Source organism: Neofelis nebulosa, chromosome 7 (assembly GCF_028018385.1).
Source record: "Neofelis nebulosa isolate mNeoNeb1 chromosome 7, mNeoNeb1.pri, whole genome shotgun sequence".
NCBI lineage: Eukaryota > Metazoa > Chordata > Mammalia > Carnivora > Felidae > Neofelis > Neofelis nebulosa.
The window spans coordinates 1,533,315-1,561,281 of NC_080788.1; the positions used below are offsets into that span (position 1 = coordinate 1,533,315).

Genomic DNA, 27,967 nt, shown 5'->3' on the forward strand with positions numbered 1-27,967 from the left:
CTGAGGTCCTGAGAGGTAGGACTTTAACAGGAGGGGCGGGAGGAAGTCACGATTCACTCACGGCAGGGCGTGAAAGAAAGGGGCGGGAGTTGAGAGAGACGTCTTGGTTTTGACCCGAAGAGTAGAGCGAATGTTTGCGCTCTGAAGAAAGGGGGGGAGAATGGATGGGGAGCGACGCGACCAGATTTGGGGGAAGAAGTAAATAAAGATTGTCTGGCAAACGCTGTGCATGAGGCATCTGTAGACTCTTGAGTTGGGGGCCCAGAGGGGTCAGTTGTATTCTGAGATTAGGAGATGGGAGCAGAATGGGCCAGGGATCGTTGGCACAGACAGGGCCTCAGAGCCACAGAGCCGGCGCGGTGGCCGAGGGAGTGGACGCAGGTGGAAGAGGGCAGAAACCTACGGGACGGCACCGGGGGCACCGTGCCAAGTGTAGAGGCGGGGAAGAGGAGGACCCGCTAAGAGGACAGAGACAGAGCTGGCGGTGGGGGAAGAGGAAACCAGAGGGCACAGAGTCTGGAATCCAAGCAAGGGCGCGTGTCACGAGCGAGGGCGTCAACAACCACTGGGTGATCAAAGGGTCCAGTAGGGGAGGATCTGGGCCGACCACTGGGTTTAATGCGTACGTCACCCCTGACCTTGACAACAGGAGTTCTGGTTGAGTGGCCATTAGATCTCAAGAGAACCAGCAAATGTAGAGACACCTTAAAGATGTTTTCGCCTGTAGATGAGCAGATAAACGAGGCTACAATCGGAGGGCGGCGTGGGGTCCAGGAAGAGTTATTTTTTACCTGGGAGACACTGTGGTATGGATAAGTGGTGACGGGCATGGTTCAGCGGAGGGGAAAATTGTTCTGGAAGGAGAGAGATGATAATTACAGGAGCAAAGTTTGCAAGTAGGACAGAGGGTTTGGGGAAAAGCCAGCCGTGGGCGGAACTGGGAGAGTTTATCCTTTAGGAAAGAAGGGAAGAGAAGGTATTGTGGGCACGTGTCAGCAGATGTGCCCACCTGGGAGAGGAAAATGAGGAGGCTCTACCCTGATTACTTCTACTGTGTTTACTTTTTGAAAAGTAAGACCAGTCGCTTAGACTGACAAAGGCATGGGGTTGGGTTGGGAATGGGGTTTGGGAAGAAAGGTGATAGAGTCACCCAGGAGCATGGGCAGAGGAACCGACCAGAACAGTGGGGACAGCTGCCGGCTGGGCGGTCCTACATTTAGAACAAGACCCTGGAGCATACTCGGGCTTCTCCCTGGTCGCATTCAGCTGCTTGGCCCCGGTGGAAAGTGAGCCGATGACCGCCTGTAACCAGATTAGTCGAGTATGACGGAGGGAGTCAGGGGACAAGGCTGAGGTTGTCCCTTGTCAAGGGACAAGGTTAAATAAGTTAGCTGTTGTAAAGTTGAACCTTGGAATCTGTGGGACATCCAGATGCAGGTAAACGAAAGAGGAAGAGTTGATGAGTAGAGGTCCTTCCAGGGTCAAAGATCTTTCTAGAAGTAGGGGAAGAGTCTAGGAAGACCAGAGGTCGTGGTAGACACTGAGTGAGGGTTTTGGAAGTGGTGCGGTTGCTGGCGACCGGCGGCAGTGTGTGGGAAGAAAAGACCCTGGGAGGAGAGGAGACAGAGGCTCCCGGACGAGAGGTCCACACGGTGTGGACTGGAGGACAGCCCGTAAGCCACTGCTAACGTACCAGTGACTGACGGTCAGAAGGGAATGACCACGAAGGCTGGTCCTCAGTGCTACAAGGAGGGCTAAGGGGTATTTGCGGAAGGAGCTGGGAGGTTTCAGGAGAGGGGAGAGCGACGGTCAGGTGGCCCCAACGGAAAGCCAAGGACGCCAGCTCCTTCACCCCGTCCTAGGACGTAAGAGCGGCCGGCTGGTGGTGGCTCTGCTCCCTCCCTCCCAGCCCTTCTCCCACACCTGCTCAGCGGCCTCGTGGCCTGTCCACAGCCGAGCACAGGACAAAAGGGAATTAAAGTCCTCTGGCTGGTACTTTTGTGGCATGTGGAGGCTCCTCCGGGTTTCTTGGAGTTTGGGAAACTGAGAAACTCCCACTGAAGATGTCTTTCCTCTGGAAATAACCCCAGCCCCTGAAACCTGGCATCTGGAGGTGGACCTCGTACATTCTCCCTGTCGGAACCCCTCCCCCCCACCGCGCCCCCGCCGTCCACCTGCTGACTCTCGCAGACAAAGTCCCTGGGGCCAAGTCCACATTCCCCGTCGGTTCCCTCCCACGGGACCGCGTCTGCCCTGCGGATGGTGACCCTGCCCCCAAGTCAGCCCTCCTAGGCGGGCTCTGCTCTCTGCAGCTCAGTCCCTTGCCTTCTAGTTCACCAACCAGAGCCCCCTGCCAGGCCCGGGGTCCCGCCAGCCTGCTCTAGACCGGGGGGAGGGGCGTCTCAGAGCATCGTCCCCTCCTCACGTCCGAGGCCCGAGGGGGCAAAAGCCACAGCACCGCAGCCACCTCCGCCCCCCACGCCCACGTGTACACCCCCCAGGGGGCTGGTGCGTGGACGGCAAGAGCACCTGTTTGTGGGCGCTCCCTCCAAAGCTCTGCAAAGGGCATCGGCACGCAACCTCGAAGCGCGGCGAAACTGCTCTTGTGTTCTTGGCTTCGGGGACAGAGTCTGGTCCACGCTGGGCCACGTGAGATGAGCACACTGCCTGCTTCACAGCCAGCTGGCAAGCCGGGTCTGGTCGGCGACACTGGGGTTGCTTTTCCAAGGTCTGCACGTCCCGTGTTTGCTTCTGGGCTGTGATTCCCACAGTACAAGAGCCATCCGCCCTTCCTCTTTACATTCTTTTTCATTCCTCAGTGTTCTGGGGTCGTTTGAAAACGTCTCAGTCGGCTGGATCGCACCGTCAGATGGGATTTTGCTCAGCCCACTCAGGCACGGCTCAGAAACCCCTGGTCAGGTGCGCACGAGACCGCTTGACCGTTACGCAGCGGATCACGCTCCCGGATCACATTTTCCGTTGTTCACAGCTTCACAGATCTCGTTCCGTTGGCTCCCGTCCTTTCACCGTGGACCCTTCTGCTGTGAACGGGCTGCCTTGACTTCACAGCCGGGCATTCACTGCCGTGTTTTCCCCAGAAAAGCCCGTGCGTGCTGCAATCCTCATCTGAGTACTTCCGTACGCGCTCCCCCTACTTGACGCTGGCGTGAAATTCCCGGGTCAGACACTTCCCCTGGACTTCGGACATTGTTCCACGCGATGCTGGCCTTGCACACGGCCGTGAGGATGTCTGGGGACGGCCACGTCCTTCCCTTACGGGCATCTGGCTGTTTCTGCTCAGGCTCCTGAGGGACGGTTCTGTCTTGTCCTCTTTTAAACGTTTGTAGAGCAACAGCCCGCACTTAGCCAATTCTCACCGTCTACACCGACGTCCTGTCATTCGCCATCATTCTGTGCCCGTTTTCCCTGGAACGTGGCCGGTTCTTTCAAGCTGCCTGTGAGGGTTTTGCTCATTCTGGGGAGATTTTTCTTCAGTTACATCTCTGGCCACCCTTCTGTGTGTCCTTGGCTTCTGTGTCCTTTCTTCCCCGTTTCCTGGCACACGGTTTACTTTACGGAGGTGCATCTTTACCGATCGTTGATAGCTGTCTGTCCTTCTTAAATTGTTTACGTCTTGATCCTTCTCTTTATTTGCGCAGGCCCTTCTCCTGTGTTGGCAGTTTGGTTTCCAGCCTTGTCTATGCCAGTCCTCAATCATCCTGGCTTATTTAGTGATTAGTCATTTTGGGTTCTCTGCACTGTACCCTTCCATCCCGATCTGTTTTTAAAATTCTGGGGTGCCTGGGTGGCTCAGTCGGTTAAGCGTCCGACTTCGGCTCAGGTCACGATCTCGTGGTCCACAAGTTCGAGCCCCGCGTCGGGCTCTGGGCTGATGGCTCAGAGCCTGGAGCCTGTGTCCGATTCTGTGTCTCCCTCTCTCTCTGCCCCTCCCGCGTTCATGGTCTGTCTCTCTCTGTCTCAAAAATAAATAAACGTTAAAAAAAATAAAAAATAAAAATAAAAAAATAAAATAGAATTCTGCTGGAGGGATGCCTGGGTGGCTCAGTCGGTTAAGCATCCACTCTAGCTCAGGTCATGATCTCGTGGTTCGTGGGTTCAAGCCCCGTGTCGGGCTCTGTGCTGACAGCTCGGAGCCTGGAGCCTGCTTCGGATTCTGTGTCTCCCTCCTTCTCTGCTCCTCCCCTGCTCACACTCTGTCTCTGTCTGTCTCTCAAAAATAAATACACATTAAACAAATTTAAAAAAAGAAGAAACATTGCGGGAAAAAGCGGGAGCGGGAAAGGAGTCAGGGTCAGTGCGTGTTCCCAACGGAGACAGATTCCGTGACGATGAACTACCTTGAACGGGATGTTGTATACTCTCACCCGGCCTCACAGATGTCCTGTTGGAAACGTTTGTCTCGGTTACTTGTTTCGGGAGGGCAATAAAGCTTGCCATTATGCGGAACCCTCCTCCAACAGTTTAAAGGGGGGAACACAGGGTTTGCACTGAGGCAGCCCCGGGGGGAGACCTTCAGTCCATAAACACAGCAGCCCCCCACCCAGACAACAGCACACGTTTGCTCCCCCAGCCTGGCCCTGCGGCTCCATCACCGGGGGCCCTCAGCATTTCCTGCCACGGGGACACGGCCTCCCCCCACGCCTGCACCTGTGACCTCTTCTCAGACACCTGCTTCCCCAGGGACAGGTCTCAGGCCTCAGGCCTCAGGACAAAGCTGACAGAGACGTCACGCGCTCAGCTCCCTGTCTAACTGCTTTCCCTCCAACTCTGTTTCTGAGAACCCGTCATATGCCAGACGCAGTTCTAAGGACGGGGGGTGGGGGCGGGTACACCAGGGAAGAAATGCGCCCACTTGCATCAAGCTGGAATTCTTTGTGGGGAGAGAGGCCCTAAGGAGGTAAACAAAGAAATAGGAGAGCTCCGGACGGTGAGCTGGGCTGGGAAGGACGTAAAACAGGATGATGAGACACGGAGGGAGACGCGTCTCTGCAGAGATGACGACTGAGCTGTGACCCGAATGTTGGACACAAGCAGGTGCCCAGGGATCCGGAAGAAGAGTGCTCCGTGCGGAGGATATGGGAGCGCAAAGGCCCTGCGGCTGTCTGAGAACTAGAAAGCAGGCTGGCGTAAGTCCCGCAAGCTGATGAAAGGGAGGGTTGTGCACTTTAAGGGCAGAGAGGCGCACAAGGGCAAGGTCACGTCATCTCATAAAGGGCAGTGTTTCTCAATCTTTCCTCCCCCCACCCCCCCAACTCTCTCATACTCACAGAGGCTGCTCACAGGAGGCAGATGGGGACAGGGCCACGCAGACGCATAGATTTAGATCTCTCCTGTGAGGGGCAGCGCCGGCTCGGGGAGGGGGCGCCGTGGGGGGCTCACAGTGGGGCAGGAGAGGAGCCGATACGTGACCGTCGCTAACAAGCAGCGCGATGTCCCAGCTCCCCACGCGGCTCAGAACCTCAGCGGCGGGTACAGTCCTCGCGGCAGCCGGTTTAAGACTCCAGTGTTGATCCGTGAACACTGATCCCATACTGACTAGGTGCCAGGCTAGCGCGGTCAGAGTCCCGCTAACCACCACGTGAGGCTTTGCCGGCCACACGTGGTCTCTCACGCTCTGGAAAAACACAAAATCCGTTCTCGGCTTGAGGGCCGCGTACAAACAGGCCACAGGCTAGATTTTGCCGACGGGCCATAGTGTGCCAACCCCGGGACGTAAGGTGGACAGGACACGTCCCTCCCTCGCATGTGCCCTAAATCCAGCGGGAAGACAGGACGTCAGAGTTTGGGGCGCTGGGGACGTGTCACAGCAGCGCGAGAGGACTCAGGGAGCCACTCAACCCCTCCTGTCAGAGGACAGAGGAGCGCTTCCCGTGGTCACGCCTTCTGAGCCGTGCCTGGGGGCAGCCCAGTGAAGGGGGGATGAGAAAAATCACAGGAGAAATTCAGAACAGCACATCCCTGCATCACGTCTGGAACAAGGGCCCAGAGAGGCCGGCGGCTGAGACCGCAGAGGAGGGGGGCTGTGGAAGGAGCCGCAGCCCAGCCCGCAGGACGCCCCTGGCCACCAGCAGCCGGGGCTCGGCCAGGAGCGCTGCAGGCCGTGTCTGGGCTTAGCTGGTGAGAAGGCCACCGTGGCCAGGGCCGGATGCAGGGCTGGCGGTGGGGGCAGCCTTTCTAACCCGGAGCTTAGAAAGGTGATAGTGATTCCCCCAGTGGCTGTGTGTCCAGATCGGTGGTGAGAAGAGGATCCCCCGACAAGCCGGCCGTCTCCCACACCTGCTCTGTGGACTGTAGCCTTGGGCCTGATGCCTCTACCTAGACTGTGGACCGGCCTGGGGTGTCACATGCCTCAGGGAAGGTCCACCTCCCAGGGAACGTGGAGACTTTCTAAGGGGTATCTGGACACGGACATGGGTGGATCTGAGGGAGCCACCCCCCACCTCTCCCATTCCCCCCCATTCCTCCCCTCCTCCCATTCCTTCCACCACCCCACAACCCCCACCCTCCGTGCTAACTTCCGTGTGCTCGGTTCCAGGGCTGCTGGGCCTCTCAGCAGCCCCCCTCCGCTCCCACTATGGGCCCGCCCCCAACCCCCAACCCCCAGGCCCCACCCTCAGGCTCCCTTTGGCCTCCACCCAGGCCTCGCCCCAAAGCCCGTTCCTGGGCCCCACCCTTGGTCCCCACCCTCCGTCCCTGGGCAGAGCCTCGCCCACCCTCACTCTCCGGAGTGTAAGGCCCCCCATCCCCCACAGGAGGAAAGCACCCCCCGCCAGGGCTCATCCGAGCACCACTGAGCCTGGGGAGGGGGGCACACAATGGCTTCAAGAAGGTGGCCTCGGTCAGAAGCTCTGACTTGGGCACAGCGCGGAGAGCCGGCAGGGAGCCCCCGCTCCTCGGTCCCCAGGCTGACCCCACAGGTCGCATCCTTGGAGGGATACTCACGCGACGGGAAAGAGAGTGGATGTGAGAATCTGCCTTTTCCCACCTGTCTACACGGCAACCTCCTACAGTCAGGTCTCTGCCCCTCGGCCTCCGGCCGCCCACCTGTTCTGCAGGGACTGCGCACTGTCCCTGGTGCAGGTGAGGGATGCTCTTGTTTCCAGAGGAGAAACTCTCAAGGCCAAGGTCAGCAGGGAGGAGAGCGCCTGGGCAAACGGCGGTCATGCGGAGGACTCTCCTGGCCTCTGGGTCTCTCTGTCTGGGGTGCGAGCAGGCCAGCAGCCATCAGGGGAAGGGGGCCGCCGTCCCACATGCCTCTGTGTGGGGTAACTTCCCCAGTCAAGCTCCGTGGCCCATGCCATTAGACATCCTGGAACTCACTGAGACCCCTGTGCAAAGAGGTGGTGGCCCCAAGGGACCCCATGGCCCTGGCAGGCTGCAGTTATGGCCTTTTGGAGACGCAGGTAGGGCCAACTGGACAGCCCTGGGGACGGGACTCAGGCCGCTTGGGAGGGAAGGGCTGTCGGCAGGAGGGCCAGGAACCGGGCAGGCAGCACCCCGGGGGTGGGCAGGAGAATCAGTGACCAGGGGGCTGCAGTGTCTGACAGGGGACGCGCCTGGTGGGGGGGAGGGGTGTCACCCCCTCCTCCACGGGTCACAGGTCACTCGGAACCCCCTCAACGTCGCCAACAGGACTGCAACAGCCTCACACTTTACAAACCAGCAGGGGCTCGGGAGGTCTGCTGTGTAGGGACCCGACAGCCCCTGAATCCCTCAGCCACACCACCGGGGGCGCCGTGCCAGAGGGGGGTGAGTGTTTGCATCAGTAGAGCCAGCAGCCCCCCCTTCCCCCCTGCTGGTTACTGCAGAGAGAGCTGACCCGGGGCCCCCCCAGCACACACGGTCGTGCTGACCCCGGGAGAGCTGGGGACAGGGACAAGTCCCTCTCTGGAACTAAGAGGAGGAGCGGGTTCCAGGTCTGGGCCCAGTTCACTTGCGGGGCGCTGAGCACTGGGGCCACAGACCGACGGGCTAACCCCCCCTGGACGGAGGACATCCAGTAGGCGGTGACCAGGGAGGGACGAGGGTTGACTCACCAATTCGAGAGATTGGTAAGAAAACGCTGAGAAGACCATCAGGGAGCCAGAGAGAAAATCCTGCAGAGAGAAAGGCTGCGGGGATTCGGGGGGGGGGGGGGGTCCCCGTCCCGCACGCGCCGCCCCCCAGCCCGTGGACACAGAGGCGCTGTCACCCACCCAGAGCGGCTCGGACACACTGCCCACGCGCCCGGCAACAGGCCCCTCAGCCCGCGGGGCACCAGAGCCGGGTCCACGGCCGTCACATCCCGGCATAAGACGTGTTCAGAGTTTTCCACCTCCGACCAGAACAGAAGACTGTATCCTAAGCTCCAGACTGACGGGCACTTAGTGCTGGATGTCTCCCTCTACCCCCGACGGCCAGGGCGAGTTTGATTGTGCTGTCTCGGAAAACTAATGGGGCAGTTTCTCATCGTTGTATTTGACGCTTGTTTAATTATTCCCCAAAGCAGAAAACACACACCTGATACCCACGTCCACCCACCCTCACCAGATTTATTTTGTAAACGTCCTTCTGCGTGCACACAGTGTCGCCCTGTTACAGATCCAGTCAAGAGAAACTGCCTGTTGATTTATGACTTTGTTCTGATAACATCATAAAAATGGATAAATTAATTACATTAGTTCTCATCATTTTAATCCTGACTTGACGGCTTTTATTATCTTTCCTCCAAGATGGGGCCCTAATTTTTTTCCAGGGAAACTTAGAATAGTCCCTGAGATGCTTATTAGCATCATGTTTGATTGAATTGAAAAAAAAAATCAGATGTTTATCTTCACAGAGAGTAACAATGATTTAGCCGACTGGTTTTATGGTGAGGACTGTCTTCGCCAAAGAGATTGTAGATCAGATGATTTACATGTACTTGATAAACAAAACATGGCTCCAAGGTTTCGATGAAAATACACCCAAAGCACATGATAATTACAAAGGATTATATCAAAAAAGATGGTCTCAGCAAAAGTGGAAGGCTCATTAAGAGACACTCGAGGATCCTGCGAAAATACTGCTCAGTAAGACGAAAAGTGAACGACTGTTTGCCTTTAACAAAACTGAAAATAAACTTGGTGATAAACCAGTGGGATTTCTGGCCTCTGACTCGAAAGGTTAGGAGGTTGGGACCCAGAGACAGTAACGGAGTGAGGTTCTCTTCCTGTGCACTTTGACGTGGGGGTTTTCTCGGCATTTACGTCTACGAAAGGCAGAGCAGGGACAAAACCGTGCTGGTCTCCATTTTCCACGTTCACACGGAGACAGGAAATGATTGGGAAAGATTCCTGTGCGTCTCATTAATGAACATGGTTCCAATAAAATAATTTCTATTTAATAATTATCAGTAAAAATTCCATATATGTTCTCACTTTTGATCATGTACTACTCATGACTATAACTCAATACAGAGGACGTTTAGATACTGAAAATCTTATAGTCACAGGAAATAAAACAAACTTAAAGTTTTTAATTTATAAGGCATAATCTTATTGTGGTTAATATGACAGAATGAACAATAAAAAACTTTCAGGTATGAAACAAAAGGAAAAACACACATAAAAAAGCAGACTCTTCATTACAGAGAACACACCACTGGTCAGCAGAGGGCAGGTGGGAGGGGAGGGGGTGGCGGAAACCGGGGGTGGGGATTTAGGAGGGCACCTGTTGTGATGAGAACCCAGGGATGTACGGAAGTGTCGGGGCACTCTGCTGTGCACCTGAAACTAATATTACACTGTCTGTTAACTAACGGGAATTAAAATTAAAAAAAAAAAAAAAAAGAACTTCAACGATAAAACATGTGCATTAAGGTAAGATTTTGTGGGAGAACTGGACTGAAGGCGTGAATCCATGGGTAAAAGGAAAACACAACTTCGAACAGCTGGGGGGAAAAGGAGTTGTTTATAGCAGTGGGTGAAGGGGTCTCATGTCATTTAGATTCAATTAGACACAATTTATTATTTTTTTAATGTTGTTTTATTTCTGAGACAGAGAGAGACACAGCATGAGCAGGGAAGGGGCAGAGAGAGAGAGGGAAGCACAGAATCTGAATGAAGCTCCAGGCTCCGAGCTGTCAGCCCAGAGCCCGACGCGGGGCTCGAACCCACGAACCATGAGATCATGACCTGAGCCGAAGTCAGACGCTTAACCGACTGAGCCACTCAGGGGCCCCGACACAACTTTAAACAGGTCAACTCTCTCCTTACAATTCTTACAGCATGTTGGAAATCCTCGCCTTTGCAATTATTAAATAGAGGATTCAAAATTTTAGATATCAATCATCTAATGTGCTAAGTCATAGTTTTCCAGAAAGTTGTTTAGAAGTACATGAGCCAGAATGGGTGAAGACCCCTGTCCTACACCATCAGGGCTTGGCGATCTTGGGGATCAAGCAGTCCACCCCTCCACACCACCAGGACACCGCCACAGATGAGGAAACAGCCCAGAGAGAGAGAGGGAGGGAGAGAGCCTCTCCCACCCACCCGCCGACCCCTTTACTCCTGCCGCAGGCACACGGTGAGCCAAGGCCACCGTGGGCGGAAGCTCCAGGCTGACTCCCCGTGTAGCGCTCGTTCCAACACAGCGTCAACAGCAACGGGTGCTGAGTGGCCAGCATCTACAGTGGACGCCTCCCTCGCCAGGCTTCAGTGCCCCCATCTCTCTGGGTTTCCTTGGCATGCTGTGCCTCTCCCTCTCCAACGAGTCACAGAGGGTTGACAGCCTTCTGCTGTTGCTAACTTATCAGAATCACGGAAGCTGCCGGAACCTGGGCAGACATCAGGGACGGGGTGGCGGGGGGGGGGGGGGGAGCAGGACTCACGGGCGGGGCGCTGGGGCAGAAAGGAAGGCGCCAATCACACCTGCTCCAGGCCGGCCATGGCCGAGCTACGTGACAGCTGTGGCCAGGCGTGTGGCCGGAGGGTTCTGGAGTCTCCCTCGTTACCCAGGCTCTGTCACATGCGGTATCAGGTCTCTGGGTTCAGGAACAGACTCAGAACCACGGCAGTGACATCACACCGGCATCAAAAGGTACAGCGGGGCAGACAGAAGATTTCCACCCGGAATAATGAAAGATTCACAGCTTCAAACCTGCAAAGGGGTGTAAGTCACATGCACTGAGAGCCAGGCTGTGATGTTGTAGCCACAGTGAAACTTGATTTTGCAATCTCAGGTATGAAAGCAATTGGATGTCATCACCACAGAGCGTGTTGCCCTCGGGTAATAACACTCGTAGCTTGACATTTTAAGGCTTGTGTCTTAAACCAAAAAAGGAAATGAAAACACTTGGAATTTGTAAGTCAAAAACAACGTTAACAGAACCAGCATTGGTTCCTAAGCCATTTAATTCAAGTTAAGCTGGGCATGGTATTTTGGAATAGTATTTTGCTATTATTTTATTTAAAACATCTATATTCACCAGAGAGGGATATAAAGAATAAAACAAAAATGACACCGCTCTAAATAATTTTGCTGACATTTTAGGAGCAAATTTTAAATATAGAGAATGCAAACACAAGCCATAGATGGGATGGAAAGATTTGCAGATCACTATTGACAAAGGATTTCTATCCAGAATATATACAGAATTGTCAGCACTTAACAATAAGAAACCTCAAAAAAGTCTGTCCGGAGCTCAGTTAATCCTAATGTACTAATGGCATCTTCCTAAGTTTTGACAAATGATGAAATATGGTAACAATATTTCCATGATGAAATATGGTAACAATAAAAGAAACTGGGTGAGACGGACAAGGCAGTGCTCTCTTCCATTTCTGCGTCTTTTCTAAATCTGAAGTTTGAGAAAACTCAACAAGAAGGAAGGGAGGGAGGGAGAGAGAGAGAGGGAGAGAGAGAAAGAGAGACAGGGAGGGAGGGAGAGAGAGAGAGAGAGAGAGAGAGAGAGAGAGAAAGAAAGAAAGAAAGAAAGAAAGAAAGAAAGAAAGAGAAAGAAAGAGAGAAAGAAAAAGGAAGAGGAAGGAAGGAAGAAAAGGAAGGGAGGGAAGAAGGAAGAAAAGGGAAAAGGAGGAAGGGAAGGAGGGGAGGGAGGGAGGAAGGAAGGAAGAAAAGTGAGGGAGGGGGGAGAAAGAAAGGAAGGAGTGGGAGGAAGGAAGGAAAGAAGGGAGGGAGTGAGGAAGAAGGAAGGAAGGAAGGAAGGAAGGAAGGAAGGAAGGAAGGAAGGAAGGAAGGAAGGAAGAAAATACCTAGGATAAAAGGTATCTGCAAGAGCCCCACAGGTAACATCACACTTAGAGGTGAAGGGCTGAGTGCTTTCCCCTAAAGATCGGGAGCAAGACAAGACTCGACATTGTACTGGAGGCTGTAGCCAGTGCAATTAAGCAAGAAAAGAAATAAAAGGCATCCATATTGGAAAGGAAGAAGTAAGACTATTTCTATTTGCATATGAAATAATGCTATATATAAGGAATCCTCCAAATCAAAAAACTTACTGGAACCAGTAAATGGGTTCAGCAAAGTTGCAGGATATAATAGCAATGTACAAAGATCAACTGTATTTCTGTATACTTGCAATGAGTGATTCAAAAATGAAGTTAAGGAAACAACTCTTGGGGCGCCTGGGTGGCTCAGTCGGTTAAGCATCTGACTTCAGCTCAGGTCATGATCTCATGGCTCATGAGTTCGAGCCCCATGTCGAGAGGGATTGTTTTGTGTTTGGTTTTGAAAATAAAATCCTACGGCAAATCTTGGAATTTTGGAAAGTAAAAGGGACCAAAGTCATCATATGGGAACTGATCTATCTCTGCGCTGACAGCTACAGAACTCAGCAATTTGCTCAAGGACACACAACCAACCACTGCCTTCAGGGAGAGGGGGAGTCGGGTTTCCTGACTCCTGACCCTGGTTCTATCCAAGCCATGAGTTTGCCCCTCTAACTTATGTCCCCTCCCTGGAGGTGTGAAGACAATGACAAACCAAGTCAATAGATCAGTGACTGAAAACACACACAGACACACACACACAGACACACACAGACACACAGAGACACACACACAGACACACACACACACAGACACAGACACACACAGACACACACAGACACAAAGACCCTTGATTGTCCTCCTTCCACTAGCCTGGGAATTTATGAGAAAGCCCCTCTTCTTATTTAAAACATGCACAAATCTGGAAAGAAGTTTTCAGAAGAATGCTAATGGTCTGATGGAGAAAAGAAAATTGGTCCTTTATTCAAAATGTAACTCAATGTTCCATTTGAATTAATGCCGGCTTTATGTAGCAACTGCCTAAGATTTGATTTTTCCATTAATCATAAAGATCATCTGAACAACGGGCTTGCACTACCGTTTCTGGTTCCTTCTCTCCTCCCTCTTCCAAGAACTGGGAGCTGTGCCAGAGGACAGGGCCCGCGTCCCCACACAGGTGTTCGGACTTTGACACCATGAAGTTTATTCCCAGGCTGATGGCAAAGACTGTGACAGACATTGGCCCTGCCTCCCTGCTTCTTCCTTAACACAAAGTGTGTAACCTCGTTCTCCCGGGAAAGACTAAAGCCATGCAGAGCACATGGTGTGAACTGTAAACACTGCTCTCCAATTCCGCCCTCCGCGCCCCCCAGACGTAACAGCCATTCGCAGGCTGGCGGTTGTCCTGTCTGCGGTCTTTTCTGCTCCTCGTGTCCACACACGCAGACGTTAATACGGACTCATTTTTATTTGAATGGAACGCTCCTCTACACATCGTCCCCACTTTGTAATAACATGCCTGAAATCGCACTGACATCGGCCTGTACTGATGGACAGGTTGTTCCCTGGGCATACGGACAGACTCCCAGTACTTTACGTGATTAGCTCACTCAATTGCACAGTAACTGTAAGATAAATCAAATCATTCTGCTGAATTTAGAGACGAGGAAATTGAAGAGCTTGTTTTCCCAAAGACACACGCTTAAGTGATGGAGAGGTGATCCAGTCCCAGGCAGTCTGGCGTCAGAAGGCCACGTTTTTAACCGCGAGAGGGCCACGTTTTTAACCGCGAGGCGACGTGACCTCTTCGTGACGCACATGCTCAATATTGCATTTAAATAGTTCCTTTTACAGAATCTTTAGATTGCGCCTCATTTCTCACCATTATAAACAATGCTGTAATCACATCCTCATACGTGTAATCAAGTCTATCAATCTCTCCTTTTACAGCTTCTGAATTTGCATCTTGTGTGGGAAGCGTCTTCACCCCTAAGTTATAAATAATCCTTCCTTTTCTTCTACAACTTTTATGGTTTGACTTCATTCATTTAGCACTCCAGTCCCTCTGGAATTTATTTTGATGGATGGTGTAAGTTAGAGGTTTAATTTGATTATTTTTCATGAGGATAGCCAATTGTCCCAATATCATTTTTGAAGAGTCTTTTTGGGGGGGAGGTGAGGAAATATTTCCCAAGAAAATCTTTGAACACTTAAAAAGACACTCTACATCAGACATTAAGATCCACCCATGCTTAATCAACTGTTGAGAAGTATAATCCTAAAATGGCTCCTTAAACAGACAGGAAAAGTCCCATTTACGGACTGGGGAAAACAAGAAGGGAAGCTGAGGATTTCCCCATGTCAAAGGCACCGAGTGGATAATTTCATAATGGATGAACTTAAGATGTGGGACTCAGTTCAGGTCTTGGTTCTGCCTCTTGGTACAACCAAGTTGGTTTTGAATAACTCCCCTAACATCTGTGCCTCTGTGCCCTCACCTGTACAAGAGGTGACACCTGTCTCAGCAAGAAGGCGCCGTGATTGGTACACCTGGCCTTCATCAGGTGCAGCGTTCCCTGGGAAAGGTCTGAGTCCCACTTTATGTCGAGGGACTCAAGTGTCCCCCTAAGGCAGTCCTGCTCGTACACCCAAAAGCCTTTCTACAATACAGTGACCACTGTTTGAGAACTGCTGTTGGCTTCTAGGGGATATTGTACGATGAGCTCAGCTGGACCTTGGTGTCCAGGGACAGATGTCCAGAGGTGGGAGGAAGCGTGACTGTGGATCTCCACGTGTGCACTGTGCCCTCCCCGGCCACCACCGCCTGTCTCTCCAGCCTCTCCTTCTCTGTGTTGGTCAAGTCCTCAGTGAGCCTGGTCTTCACCACCGAGACCACCACCCCGCTCCACAGACCCCTCCAGCCGCTACCCACCCAACATCCTAAACGGGGTGCAGCCTTACTGTCCTCACCCCCTGTCCCCCCTGGCATTTCTGCCTGCTGTACCCTGGCTGTCACCTCCCCCTCCAGACCTGCCTCCCGAGGGACACCCATAGGCGCAATCCCATGGACACACCTCATCCTTTTCCAGCTTGGCTTCTTGGCATCTGTAGACCCTTCTGACTACTTCCTCCTCCTTAAAATACTCTCTTAGTGGGGGTTGGAGGATGCTAGAACTTCCTACTGATGCTCCGACCTCCCTACCCCTCCTTCCTAGTCTTCCCCAGAGCGCCTCGCCCTCTGTCCATACCCTACATGCGGCATCTACGCAGTTCTGGGCTGTGCCCTCTTCCCTTTCCCCCACATGCCATTCCCTGAGACCTTCTACACCTCGTCACAGGCTGGTGACTTTCAAAGCCACAAATCTATCCCATATGTCCAACTTCCTAATAGTCCCATTCGGGCACCCACCTTAGCACAACATAACCAAGTTAAAGTCCACCAACACCCCTCCCTGCCCATCAGCTGTGAGGATGGCTGGATGCTCAAACCATCCCTCTCTCCACCTTGTCCCTCTTCCCAAATCCTGTCCGTTCTACCGCTAAACATCTCCCGAATCGGTCTACTCTCCAGCTCCACAGCTACCACCCCGATCAGGCCGCATCCTGTCACAACTGGATTTCTGGATTTTTCCTCCTAACTGGCACCCCCCTTCCCCTGTCCAGTCTGACCCTGCAGTCATTCCCAAATCTCAGATCTGATCTTATTATTCCCTGGGTATAAGCCCATCAATAATTCCTGGGTGTGCTTAGAATAAACTTCAGAGTTTGTTACATGGCTCACAACCCTGCATGACCTCGATCCTGCAATCTCTCTCCAGTACTACCACCCGTACCCCATTTCCCCCATGCACGTGCACGCACACACACGCACACACATGCACACTTCACTTATACTAAACATTTTCTATTTCCCCAAATACTGCTTTTCACTGTTCCCTCTGCCTGGAATATTCTCTATCCAGCCCCACCCCAACCTCAGCCACCTTCTATCCAACTCATGCTTCAGATTTCAGGATATAGCTCACCTCCTCCAGGAAGTCCTCCCTGAATCATCTGCTATGGGCACCTACGGTGACCTAGGCCATCTTTATGAGGATTGGGTCGACCACAGTCAGTTACAGGCACTGGTCAGCTGTCTGTCTCCCTCACTGGTCTGTGAGCACGGGGACCAGGCATTTGCTACTGTTTTCCATCACCTAGCACAATGCTGGATCTGAGTAGACACTCAACACACTGAAGGAAACCATCATATGTCACCCCAAAATATGCTTCTTTGACTTAAAAGTTATTCTGAGCCACAGGCAATGAAGAAGCAGCAAACATGGCAAGCTCTCTCTAGCCTCCTTTACTGTCTGAGGGTAGGACATAAATTCTCCTCTTACTCAAGACACTCAGCTGCACCAGAGGCCTCTGCAAGCAGAATATTCTCAACAGTCCACAGCCCTCGTATGCCTGGGACCACCTTCCTGCGTCCTGTCCCTTCTCTGCAGATGCAGATGCCACGTAAGCCAGAGTTCTACGACAGCATTTTGAGTTACCCTTCACTTGGGCTTCTCCCACGTGATGCAAACTGCATGAGTTAATCAGCTGTTGTTCTTCTGTTAATCTGTCTCTGTGTTAGGGTGTCCGGGCTGAAAGCCTGATATGGGCAGGCGTGAAGGTCTGTCTCCTCTTCAGCGTATTTCTGAATGAGTGAATGGGACCTGCTTTCTGGGTACTCACTAGTTTATCAGGATATACTGCATCTGCAACCATGGTCTTCTAACCAGATAGTTGGTCAAGATTAAAAGGAACGCATAATTAATATGGTATTTTTTATTTGAAAAAAAATCACCATCAGTATTTACCAAAATAAATTCTATATTTAAATTATCACAGATGAGATGCCATTTATTGCAAAAATTGTCTTTTGGAAGAACATTCCTGGGCACTTGGACAGTCTTCCACCCCCTATGGCTCCATAGATGACCATTTCCAGCTTGACCCACCCACGATCAGGAGACCTGGGACATTTTGCCCCAATGACTGGACCGGAGGCATCAGGACTGAACAGAAAAGTGGCCTCTTGAGGCCTTGACTCCTGTTTTTCCAGCTGCAGTGCTCGACATCATGTTTCCTTATATCCCAGCTGTTTGCTCTGACACACTCACGAGCAGAATCGCCTTTTCCTGATGTGATGCTCTGAACTGAAGCTAACCCCACATGCTATGTGGCATCCCTTCTCACATCCACCAAGACAACTGAGAACTTGCCATGGCAGCGCTCAGTGCTTTCTCCCAGCAAGGAGCAGCCTACAGAGCTACTTTACAAAATCACCAGAAATCTGCAATTTTCCCTGTTCACCTTGTCGATCAAGCCTTTAAAGAGATAACGCTGTGTGGAGAATACAGAGTTGTAGTCGTATAGATCTGAGTTTGTTCTGGACGGTTGACCTAACCTGTCTGGGATTCAGCTTTCTCTCTCATCTGAAAGAACCGACTTCATAAGGTTGCTAGAAGGATCACATGAGATCACATACATAAAACAGCTCACAATAAACATTGGTACCTTCCTCCTCTTCCCCCATATCCTGGAGATTCAATAAAGTCAGGCCCAAGGAAAGGCACCCATGCTCAAGCACAGATTAGCAAACAATGCTTCCTAATGCTCAAGGCTCCAAGCCATGCTCTAAACAAACTCTGAGGAAATCCCTTCTCCCAGCAACTAAATGACTGAGCAGAGAAACCATAGCGGGTCTGCGTGTCCATCAGAGGGAGGGCCCCTGGATGAGCTCAGAAATCCAGGTGGCGTTGGCCAAGAGATGAAGGCCACAAAGTCATGGCGGCCTCATTCCAACGCAGAGTAGGGAGAGCACTTTGTGTTGAGCCACAAGTAGGGTGGCCATCCTAGGTCTCCTGAGACCCTCCTGTTTTCATCCGAAAAGTTCCATGTCTTGGTCACTGTGCCCAAGACAGTGAGACCCCTGGTTGGTGAGCATCCAACAGTTTGTCGTTGTAGGAAAGTGGGGGCCCCACCTGGGTCTCCAGGGCTCTCTGACCTCCCCTCTGGCACCTCACCCTAGCCAGGTTTAGGGCTCTGTGACTCCCTCACGTGGTTGCACACATGTGAGTCACCTAGGCATCACCCCCAGAGCCTGTGAATTACTTCTTGTGACATGGGACCTGGGCAGGTAGTTTCAAAACACCTCAGGTGATTTTAAAGCAGAGCCAGGGTTGAGGACAGCTGGGTACATTCTTTGCGAAAGTATTATTTCCACGCTCATCCTTCAGAAACTTTAAAATGGCCTTTGAATATTAAAAGGGAGATTTAAGAATATAAAACAACCTCTTTTCACACGTGTAAGCAAAACTAGAATGTGCTTAGGAATGGAAAACGCTAACACTCACAGTGAGACTGCCCAGCGGCTGAGTTAAGAATGAATACACTAAAAAGGGCTTTTGAGGAAAGCTTTGTCTCCAACAAAGATCCTAGGGTTGTATATCTGAATTATTATGTCCCTTCAAAGTCGTTACTATATGAAGACAAGCCGTAAAACCTGTTTTAATGATGCTGCCGCTATGGAAACCTAAATTTATTAGAGAGAAATTGCCCTTGGAGACTGAGGTAGGTTTATTAAAATGTCTTGGTCTTGAATGGTGAAGAAATTTTGGTCTTTGGATGCAGATGTAACCTCTGGAATCAATAAAATACAGGAACGTTGGGAACCAAGTCCAGTGAGTTGGTAGTCAGTCGGACAGGGAGCTCTCATCATGGGTGTGAGGGCCGGTGTTTCCCAGGGGCTCTTGCTACTAAAGACTATGGCCCTTGGTGACTAGTGCTCTAGCCGGCACAAGGCACAGGCTCAGTGGCTGGACGAAACGACATGCTGTGACAGCGATCCCAAGTGGCCTTGAAGGTCATTCTCAGAGAGGAGAGGAGAAGTGGCTGGAGAAATACTGGCCTCCCTGGAAGAATTTTCCAGGTGGGTACTGCTGGTGCCATATGTTTGTTACAAAGACCACTTCAGTTCTTCCCAAAGATGTTTGGATCATAGGGGAGTGACCCATAGCAAAGTCATGGTAGCTCCAAGAGATGATGGTGGCCTCTTTGGAGCTTTCACTAAGGAACATTCTTCACGGTGAACAACCCAAAATGTCGGCCTGACCCATGGCTGTGCAGGCTCAACACCGTAACTGCTAGCATGTGGGGAACGGGGCTAGACTCCCATTAGCAGGGTGAGGAAAAGGATATACAACACCAGAATTTGTTATGTTAGTTGTGTCACAAAGAGAAGCACAACAGTTGTAGGGTCCAGGGGCCTCTGGTAATTATGACCCGCACACTTTCCCCCAAAAAAGCAGACCTGGCTGGGAAGGTAAGGGGCCATCAAGAAAATGGCGGGGTGAGAGGGAACTCAAGAAGAGGTCATGATAAACCAGTGGCCACTTGTCGTGGTGGGGGAGCCCTTCAACCGGAACTCAACACGCGAATCCAGCGACCGGGATGCTTCCCCTGCGTCCTCAGAGGAAACGGCCCAAGTTCAGCCCTCCAACTACCTTTCCATTTGTACGTCCATCACTGTCCAACCGGTCACACCCTTTACCTGCGTTAGTACATTCGGCCGTGTTATGTCACACCTCACGAACCTTAACACACTTTGCCTCTTTGAGACGACTTTGCACCTTTGGGTCTGTTATGAACTAACCTTGTTTATTATGAATTTCACTCTTATCTCCCTGTTTCCCAAGTTTATGGAGGTCAGGAGATACACCTAGCCACGATATTCTGACAACGCTGGAAGTGACTGGAAGTGTCTCACGTGAAAAAACAACGCTTTTGTAAAGAAAAATCCATTCATTCATTCATGCAATGAATACTGATATTGCCAGGTACGTTTCTTAACGCTGGCAATTCCATGGTGAATAAAACAGATCAAGTCCAAAACCTCACGGGGCTTACGTTCTAGTTGAAAAAAAACAAACACAAGAGAAAATGAATGGTTACATAAAGTAATTTCATATGGTGATAAAAAGAAAGTGAAATTAGAAACTCCTACTAAAATGTTTGTTTGTGGGGCCCCTGGGGGACTCAGTCGGTTGAGCATCTGACTCTTGATTTCAGCTCGAGTCATGATCTCAGGGTCGTGGGATCAAGCCCTGCGTTGGGCTCCGCTCGGAGCCTGAAGCCTGGTTGGGATTCTCCCTCTCCCTCTAATGTAATGTAACGTAACGTAACGTAACGTAACGTAACGTAACGTAACGTAACATAAAAAATAAAATAAAAAAATAAAATAAAATAAATAATTAAAAAAATAAAGTAAAAAGTAAAGTAAAATAAAATAAATAAAATAAAATAAAACAAAATAAAATAAAAAATAAAAAAATAAAGTAAAGTAAAATAAAATAAAATAAAAAAATAAAGTAAAAAGTAAAATAAATAAAATAAAATAAAATAAAATAAATAATTAAAAAAATAAAGTAAAAAGTAAAGTAAATAAAATTAAATTAAATTAAACAAAATAAAAAAATAAAAAAATAAAGTAAAAAGTAATGTAAGATAAAATAAAATAAAAAATAAAAAATAAAGTAAAGTAAAAAGTAAAATAAATAAAATAAAGTAAAATAAAATAAAATAAAAAATAAAAAAATAAAGTAAAGGAAAGGAAAAAGTAAAGTAAAATAAAATAAAATTAAACAAAATAAAAAAATTAAAAAATAAAGTAAAAAGTAATGTAAAATAAAATAAAAAATAAAAAAATAAAGTAAAAAGTAAAATAAATAAAATAAAATAAAAAATAAAAAAATAAAGTAAAGGAAAAAGTAAAGGAAAATAAAAGAAAATAAAAGTAAAGTAAAGTAAAAAAGACTGTTCTCTAGTAAATAAGGGACCCAGGACGGTTGGAACTGTCGTTGTTAAGGGAGGAGGATAAAGCGAGGGGCCCGCTCACGAGGACACAGAACACCTGAGGTCGGGGGGTCCCGGGTGCGAGGGGGCCTGTGCGCCTCTCCCGCCCCACAAATCCCCGCCAGGGAGCTTCTCTCCCGCCGGGGCTGTTTCCATTTTCGACAGTTTCCCCAGGATCTCCGGCCGCACGTGACCCGCGGAGAAGGGGCGGGGGTGACTTCTCTGCGCCCCCCTGAACTGCGGGTCTCGAAGCCACGCCCCAGGGGGTGACGGAAGTAACCTCTCAGCCACCGCGAGGCGCGGACAAACAGGAAGCAGCAGCCAGGGGGCAGGACGGCCGGCCGTCGGGGCTCGTACCCCCGCTGAGCGCCCCTGTGTGCGCGGGCAGAAGAGGCGCGTGCGCACGTCACCCGGCTGAACCCACGCAGCCGCAGCCGAGGGACCCGACAAGCAAGGAGCGGCCGCGTCGGAAAGACACAGACGACATGTGTTGGGCTGGGAAAGGGCAAGTAAGAGAACGGCTGAGGACGTCCCCTGTCAATACGGATGACGCACGATTCCGGGGGCGGCCCCGGGGACCCCGTCCCCGTTTTTCCAGGCCCTCTGCAGCAGGAGACGCCCCTGCTGGGAGGGGGCCCCCGCCCAGGGTGCCAGATGTCGAGGCTCCACGTGCCCTCGGCGGCCCCGGCCGGGCCCCCTGATGACTCAGCCGCTCGGCGGTTCCCCCGAGGTCATCCCCACACGCAGCGCTGGCTGTCATTCCTGCAGCAGAAGTCGGTTCTCTTCAGTCCGGAGAGGAGACAGCAAAGGCCCGCAAAGGTCGGGTCAAGGTCACAGAAGCGCCCGACGTGGATCGGTGCCCTGGTGTGTGGACGTCAGACCCCATCCCACAGGGCCCCGTGGCTCCGCCTCTGGAATCCACGAGGAGAGTCGACTGCGAGCCCTTCCTTCTGTTTGCCCAGAACAGCCTCCTCCTGCCCGTCCGCTACCTCCTGGCTCGCGCAGGACCCCCTGACGCGCGTCTGTCCTGCCGGGAACGCGCGCCCCTGTTTTCGCTCCTGTCTCACTGGCGCCTTGTATTGTGGTCGAGGGCGCAAAGGCATTTTAGTGGCCGCGCTCACCTCGTCATTTTTGCGCACTTCCTTATCCTGTTTATTAGGATAATAATCAACACCCATGGGGCACCTCCAGCGCTCAGCCGGTCGAGCCTCCGACTTCGGCTCGGGTCGTGATCTCGCGGTTCGTGGGTTCGAGCCCCGTGTCGGGCTCTGTGCTGACGGCTCGGAGCCTGGTGCCTGCTTCGGATTCTGTGGCTCCCTCTCTCTCTCTGCTCCTCCCCCGCTTGTGTGCACTCTCTCTCTCTCAAAACTAAATAGACAGTAAAAAAAAATTTTTTTTTAAATAATCGACACCCCTTGTTGAGGGTTGACGAGGGGCAGACGCTCTGCCAAGCCCTGGACACGCATCGTTTCACATAAGCCTCACGCCTGCCCCATGACGCTGCTGTTTGGATCCCTGTCTTGGCCATCGGGGAAACTGAGGCTCAGAGAGCCATCCAGCTGGTGCGTGCTGCTGTGGGGACGCACACCCAGGCCTCGTGACGGTGGAGTCTGCGCACTGAACCAGTGGATCCTACCTGGTGGTGTTCTGCTGAGTGCTGCATAGACTGTGCTGATTCCCACGGAGTAAATGCTCCCATCCACGTCAGTTGACGTCAGAGCGACGTCACTGAAGCCGGAGCTTTGAAAAGCAGAACATCTAGGAAGAGCCTGCCCCCCACGCCACCCCGTAAGACGCGGACGCGGCCCGGGACATGGAACCTTCCGACCCCAGGCTGACCGCATAGCTGTCCCCCTCTCCCGTCTTGAAGTAGGAACCCGGACAAAGAGCCGAGCTGACACACGACGTCCCAAACGCGCTTCCGTTTTCCCGCGGTGTCCTGACTGGTCCGTGGCCGCGGTCCAGGACGCATTGCAGAAATCACCCAGCCCGGAGCCGGGAGGGGCCGCCAAGGGCCCCCGGAGCCAGTTCCTGCTCTGGATAAACGCCTTGCCCCTCACGGCCAGTGTCGGTGTCGTGGTTTAGGGGTCCGAACGAGCACGACCCAGGGTGTGGATGTCTGCCTGGGTCAGCACAGGGCACGGACACCCGGAAAGAGCAAGTCAGAGAAGAAAGCGTGGAAATGCGGCCCAGTGGCCAGGAGCGTGGGCTCTGGCATCACAGACACCGGGCCAGGGTCAGGCCAGGGTTCCCCACCGCACCTGGCAGGGGTCGTGAGAGCTCGGGCGGTTTACCTGGGCCTCCTACACCTCGTGTCCTCGTCTATAAAATGAAGATACTGATAATATCGTCCCCACAGAGTTATGAGAAATCCATACGTTAATGTATATAAAGCTCTTAGCACAGTGCCTGACATATAAAAATGCTCCATGGAGAATAGCTCTTGTTGGCGAGGACGTGGAGAAAGGGGGACCCTCGTGCACTGTACATGGGAATGCAAGCTGGTGCAGCCGCTCTGGAAAACAGTATGGAGGTTCCTCGAAAAACTAAAAATAGAAGTACCCTACGACCCAGCAACTGCACTACTAGGCATTTATCCACCGGATACAGGTGTGCTGTTTCGAAGGGACACATGCACCCCGACTGTCGACAATAGCCAAAGTATGGAAAGAGCCCGGATGTCCACCGATGGATGAATGGCTAAAGAAGATGTGGTATGTATACAATAGAATATTACTCAGCAATCAAAAAGAATGAAATCCTGCCATTTGCAACTACGCGCATGGAACTGGAGGGGATTATGCTAAGTGAAATTAGTCAGAGAAAGACAAATATCACAGGACTTCGCTCATATGTGGACTTTAAGAAACAAATGAACAAAGAAAGAAAAGAGGCAAAGCAAACTACAGAGCACACACGGCTGGTCACGAGGGGGGGGGTGTGGAGACATAGATGCTGGGGATGAAGGAGGGCCCTCGTGATGCAACAAAGAGCAGCTCTGTGCATGATGAGCTCCTGCTCTAGGAAATGCTGAGGCTCAGGTACCAAGAGTATGAGACAGACACTGTGCAGTGAGAGCAGGACGGGTGTCGGGGCAGCAAAGTCAACAGTAGGCGTTTTGGGCAAACACCCTGATCTGAGCTCTGTGTTCTAGAAGGACGGCCCTGGGATGCTAGAAGAGTGTATTAGACCAGAGAGGAGGAGATCCGCTAAACGCAAACGAGTGACAGCAGAGGCGTGCACCAGGGGCGGACGGGGGCCTCCGGGGGGCGCACGAGCCCGGCGGTGCTAACGGTGAGGGCGGTCAGCGGGGAGCGGGATTCCAGTCTCTGGTGTGGCAGCCAACGTGGTGGGGAGGCCGGTGGGGGGCACACAAAGGCGGAGGAGAAAAGAACATGGTAGGTGGGGCGGGCGGGCTGGCGGGCGGGGATGTGGGCCCAGAATTCTGGAAGCCCCCGGTTCCTTTCTCCCGCGGCCGGCCTCCTGTGGCTTCCCCGCAGGAGTCAGGCTTTCACCAGAACTGTTCTAAATCCCAATAGAGACCGAGTCCTGAAAAACTAGCAGAAGGATATAAGGGTCTTTTTGTGAGTAGCTAAGGGGGTGACCGCGGCAGCTCCTGGCAAGATAGGAAATGGCCGCGGAAAAATTAAAAGGCAGGAGCGTTCCAGACGCGCAGCAGAACTCTCACGACGGCAGTCAACAGCGCAGGCAGGCAAAGGCATTCGGAGAGCGAGGTTCCATCCTGGGATGCGGTTTTTCCCACAAAATAAATTAGTTTTCCATTATTGTGCATATGAGAAGATTGTGAAAATGGCCAGAACTGGAAAGATGGAGAAAACTGTAAAACCGCTTCGGACAAACATTGTAGCTCTTAACGTCTTAGAGTTTTTCTTGCCTCCCGGGCTGTTTGTACGACGGGTACTGCCTCACTGTGGCGACAGCCCTCTCTGTACGGTCGACTGTGTGCACACGTGAGACCTTCACGCTTGCGTTTTCACGTGTAAACCGTGAAACTATGAGGAAAGCGTTTTGCGACAATAATCAGGATAATCCGTGCGACAGAAAAACTAGCCTTAACATGGGCCATTTCAATACAGAAGAACTTATCAAACTACAAGAGGTAAGCATCAAAAACACGATGGGTGAGGGGAAGCTGAGCGACAAATAGTTTGAGACAAGCATCCCACCCCGTCCCTTGTGCTAAGATTGCTGCTGGATTAAAATATGCTTTTAAACCCAATACAAAGACTAAAGCAAATATAACTGAGTATTCATCCAACTTCTGGAGGGAAGGGACTATTTCTTTCCTAAACTGAGACTCGGTAGAATAAATCAAATGTAAGCTACAAACGATTAATACCCTCCCTCCTTTGAGAACTCAACCAGATCAAGAGGAAAATCACTCAGCCCTTCATGAAAAAAATGGCAACGAGTATCAACAGTCAAAAGAGAAATACGGCTACTGAACAAATGGAAAATGGTGGGACTCCAGGAATAATCAAAGAAATGTAAACTAAACATAACGTAACCCTATTTTTTTTTTAGCCCATGAGATTAACAAGCTTTAAAGACTGTGCTCAGTAAGCCACCGGGAGAGGCTGGTTGGGCTGTGGTAAGAACCAGTCACAAAAAGGCAGTGGCTGAAAACACGGCTGATAAACTCTCTATGTAAACGGCCAGATGGGAAATATGTGAGGCTTTGTGACCCACAGGGTCTCTGTGACAACTATTCAACTCTGTCATTGCAGCAAAACAGCGGCCACAGATAACCCATGAACGAGCGGGCAAGCTGTGTCCCAGGCAAACCTCATTTAAAGAACAGGTAGCAAGCCAGATTTGGACTGCGGGCCGTGGCTTACCAACCTCTGGCTCAAAACGGACTTATTTGTCCCTCCTGCTCCATGACTTTGCAGGTGGGCAGGGCCATTCTGGTCCCTCCAGCCACTCGGGGGTCTGAGCCTATGGGGGGGCTCCAAATTCACTTCTGCTTCCATAATTACTTCAGCGGGGGATTCTAGAAAGTCACACACAGGCTATTCGATGCCCCAACCCAGGAACGACGTACTCACTCCCGCTCACGGGCCAGAACTAGCTGTCGGGTCCTGCCCCACGACCAGGGGGGCAGGAAGGTCAGGTCTGCGCCCCACCGGAGCTGGTCACCCATCAGCTGCACTAACCATCGCCTCCCCTGGTGCTTGTGAGGACGCGGGGAGAGTCAGCCCAGACCCGCCGGGGGCGGTGGGTTGGGGGGGGGGGTTGCCGATGCAGGAAATGAAAAGACAGGACAGACGGTCACACTGGAGCCGCAGGGAGACGACAAGTACCTTCGCAGCGTCTGGGCACTGGCGCTCCGTGTCAGCCAGGCCGTGGCCACGCGTGACAAAGCCTCGTGCCACGGACGTCAGAGGGAGACAGCAGCAGGCGCCCAGGTCTTCGGGGAGTGCATCTTCCAGTTCTCGCGTCCATTCCCCCAGTTGGGGGTCTCCCGTCACACGTGGAATGAATTTTCCGAAGCTCCCCTCTGCCGTCCGCAAGGCATACAGGTTGCTGCGGTCTCTGTCGAACAGGACATTGGTGTCGAGTTCTCCCTCTGCAATGAAATGTAGATTTTTTCCATTTAGAGTCGGGCCCTTGTTTCCAAATGCTGAATAGGATGGCACTTTAAAAAGAATTCCAGATGGTTAAATTAAGAGACTGACAGTTAAGGGGGGGGGGGGGGGAAGAGCAGCCCAAGATTACTCCCAGATCCCGAAGCCTTTTAATTTGGCTATGAATGAAAAATGCGTTTCTGTTTAAGTGGAACTTAAGTGCAACTTTTCATACTTGGTTCTGAAACCACTGTTGGGCATTTTATGGGCCTGGCTGTGTCTAGAAAGGTTCTTCTGACAAATCCAAATTCTCCACCCCAAGATAAAGGTATCACAAGCTTCCTGGGAGTGAAGAGGAAACACGGCGGAGGGTAAGACTGGGCCCTGGACGGAGCCGGAGACAGATACTGATGGGGGGTCCCATTCAGGGGATGGAGTTCCCGGGTCTGTTCTTCATGTTGAAGAGCTTCATGTTCTGAGCTTCATGTTGACACAAGGCCACATCTGAGGGAAACTAGAACGCAAAACATCGAGGCTTGTGGCTCAGACGCAGAAATAAAAAAAGATGAAGCACAGATTCAGAGGAAACTTAGTATTTATTTAATGTTTTTCCTTATATAACAAGAAGGCTGGAGGTAGATGGTTTGGTGACACTGATCCAGTAGCTTTAAGATCCGAGGGCTAAAAGTCTCAGATGTTCTTGGCCATTCCTCATGAACCCAAAATAACTGCCGCAACCCCAGCCATCACATCTGCATTCCAGGCCAAAAAAAAAAAAAAAAGCACAGCAGCTGAATCTGTTCCTCAGTGGACAGGAGAGATCTTCACAGAGAACAAAATGAAGGGTGGCCAATATGATTGATTGATGAACGACTCCACTGTCCGAGGAGGAAATTGTATTTTCCTGTATGGCAGGACTAGCGATCACCACCTGTTGTTTCCCGTCTTCTTTCCTAGGGTGAGGTTTTATTGCGTTTACACCCCACGGCAGGTATCATGTGCTCCCTGGAAGCAGTGACACAGACAGAGGCCGGGGCAGTGAAGGGCACGTCTGGAGGTCGTGAGACCCAGTTCTGGTGAGCAGGTCAAGGGCGTCATCAGGAACAGAGCTTTGTCTGCCGGTCTGCTGTGCTTCTCTAGCAGGCGGGCCCCTCACCCCAGGTACAGGGGATTAACATACGGCCTCGGGAGAGCCGTTCTCTCGCCCCTGCGGGGTTCCCAGGTGGGAAG

The 27,967-nt window shown here is 51.7% G+C and overlaps 1 long non-coding RNA gene across 1 annotated transcript in view; it reads right to left on the reverse strand.

Annotated features, from left to right (window-relative positions):
- LOC131515905 (uncharacterized) overlaps positions 1-27,967 on the reverse strand; it is a 141,258-nt gene that overhangs the window by 98,642 nt on the left and 14,649 nt on the right. Inside the window, exon 2 of the long non-coding RNA XR_009263735.1 lies at positions 26,474-26,739. This is a non-coding gene — a long non-coding RNA (uncharacterized LOC131515905). The remainder of the gene's footprint in view (positions 1-26,473; positions 26,740-27,967) is intronic.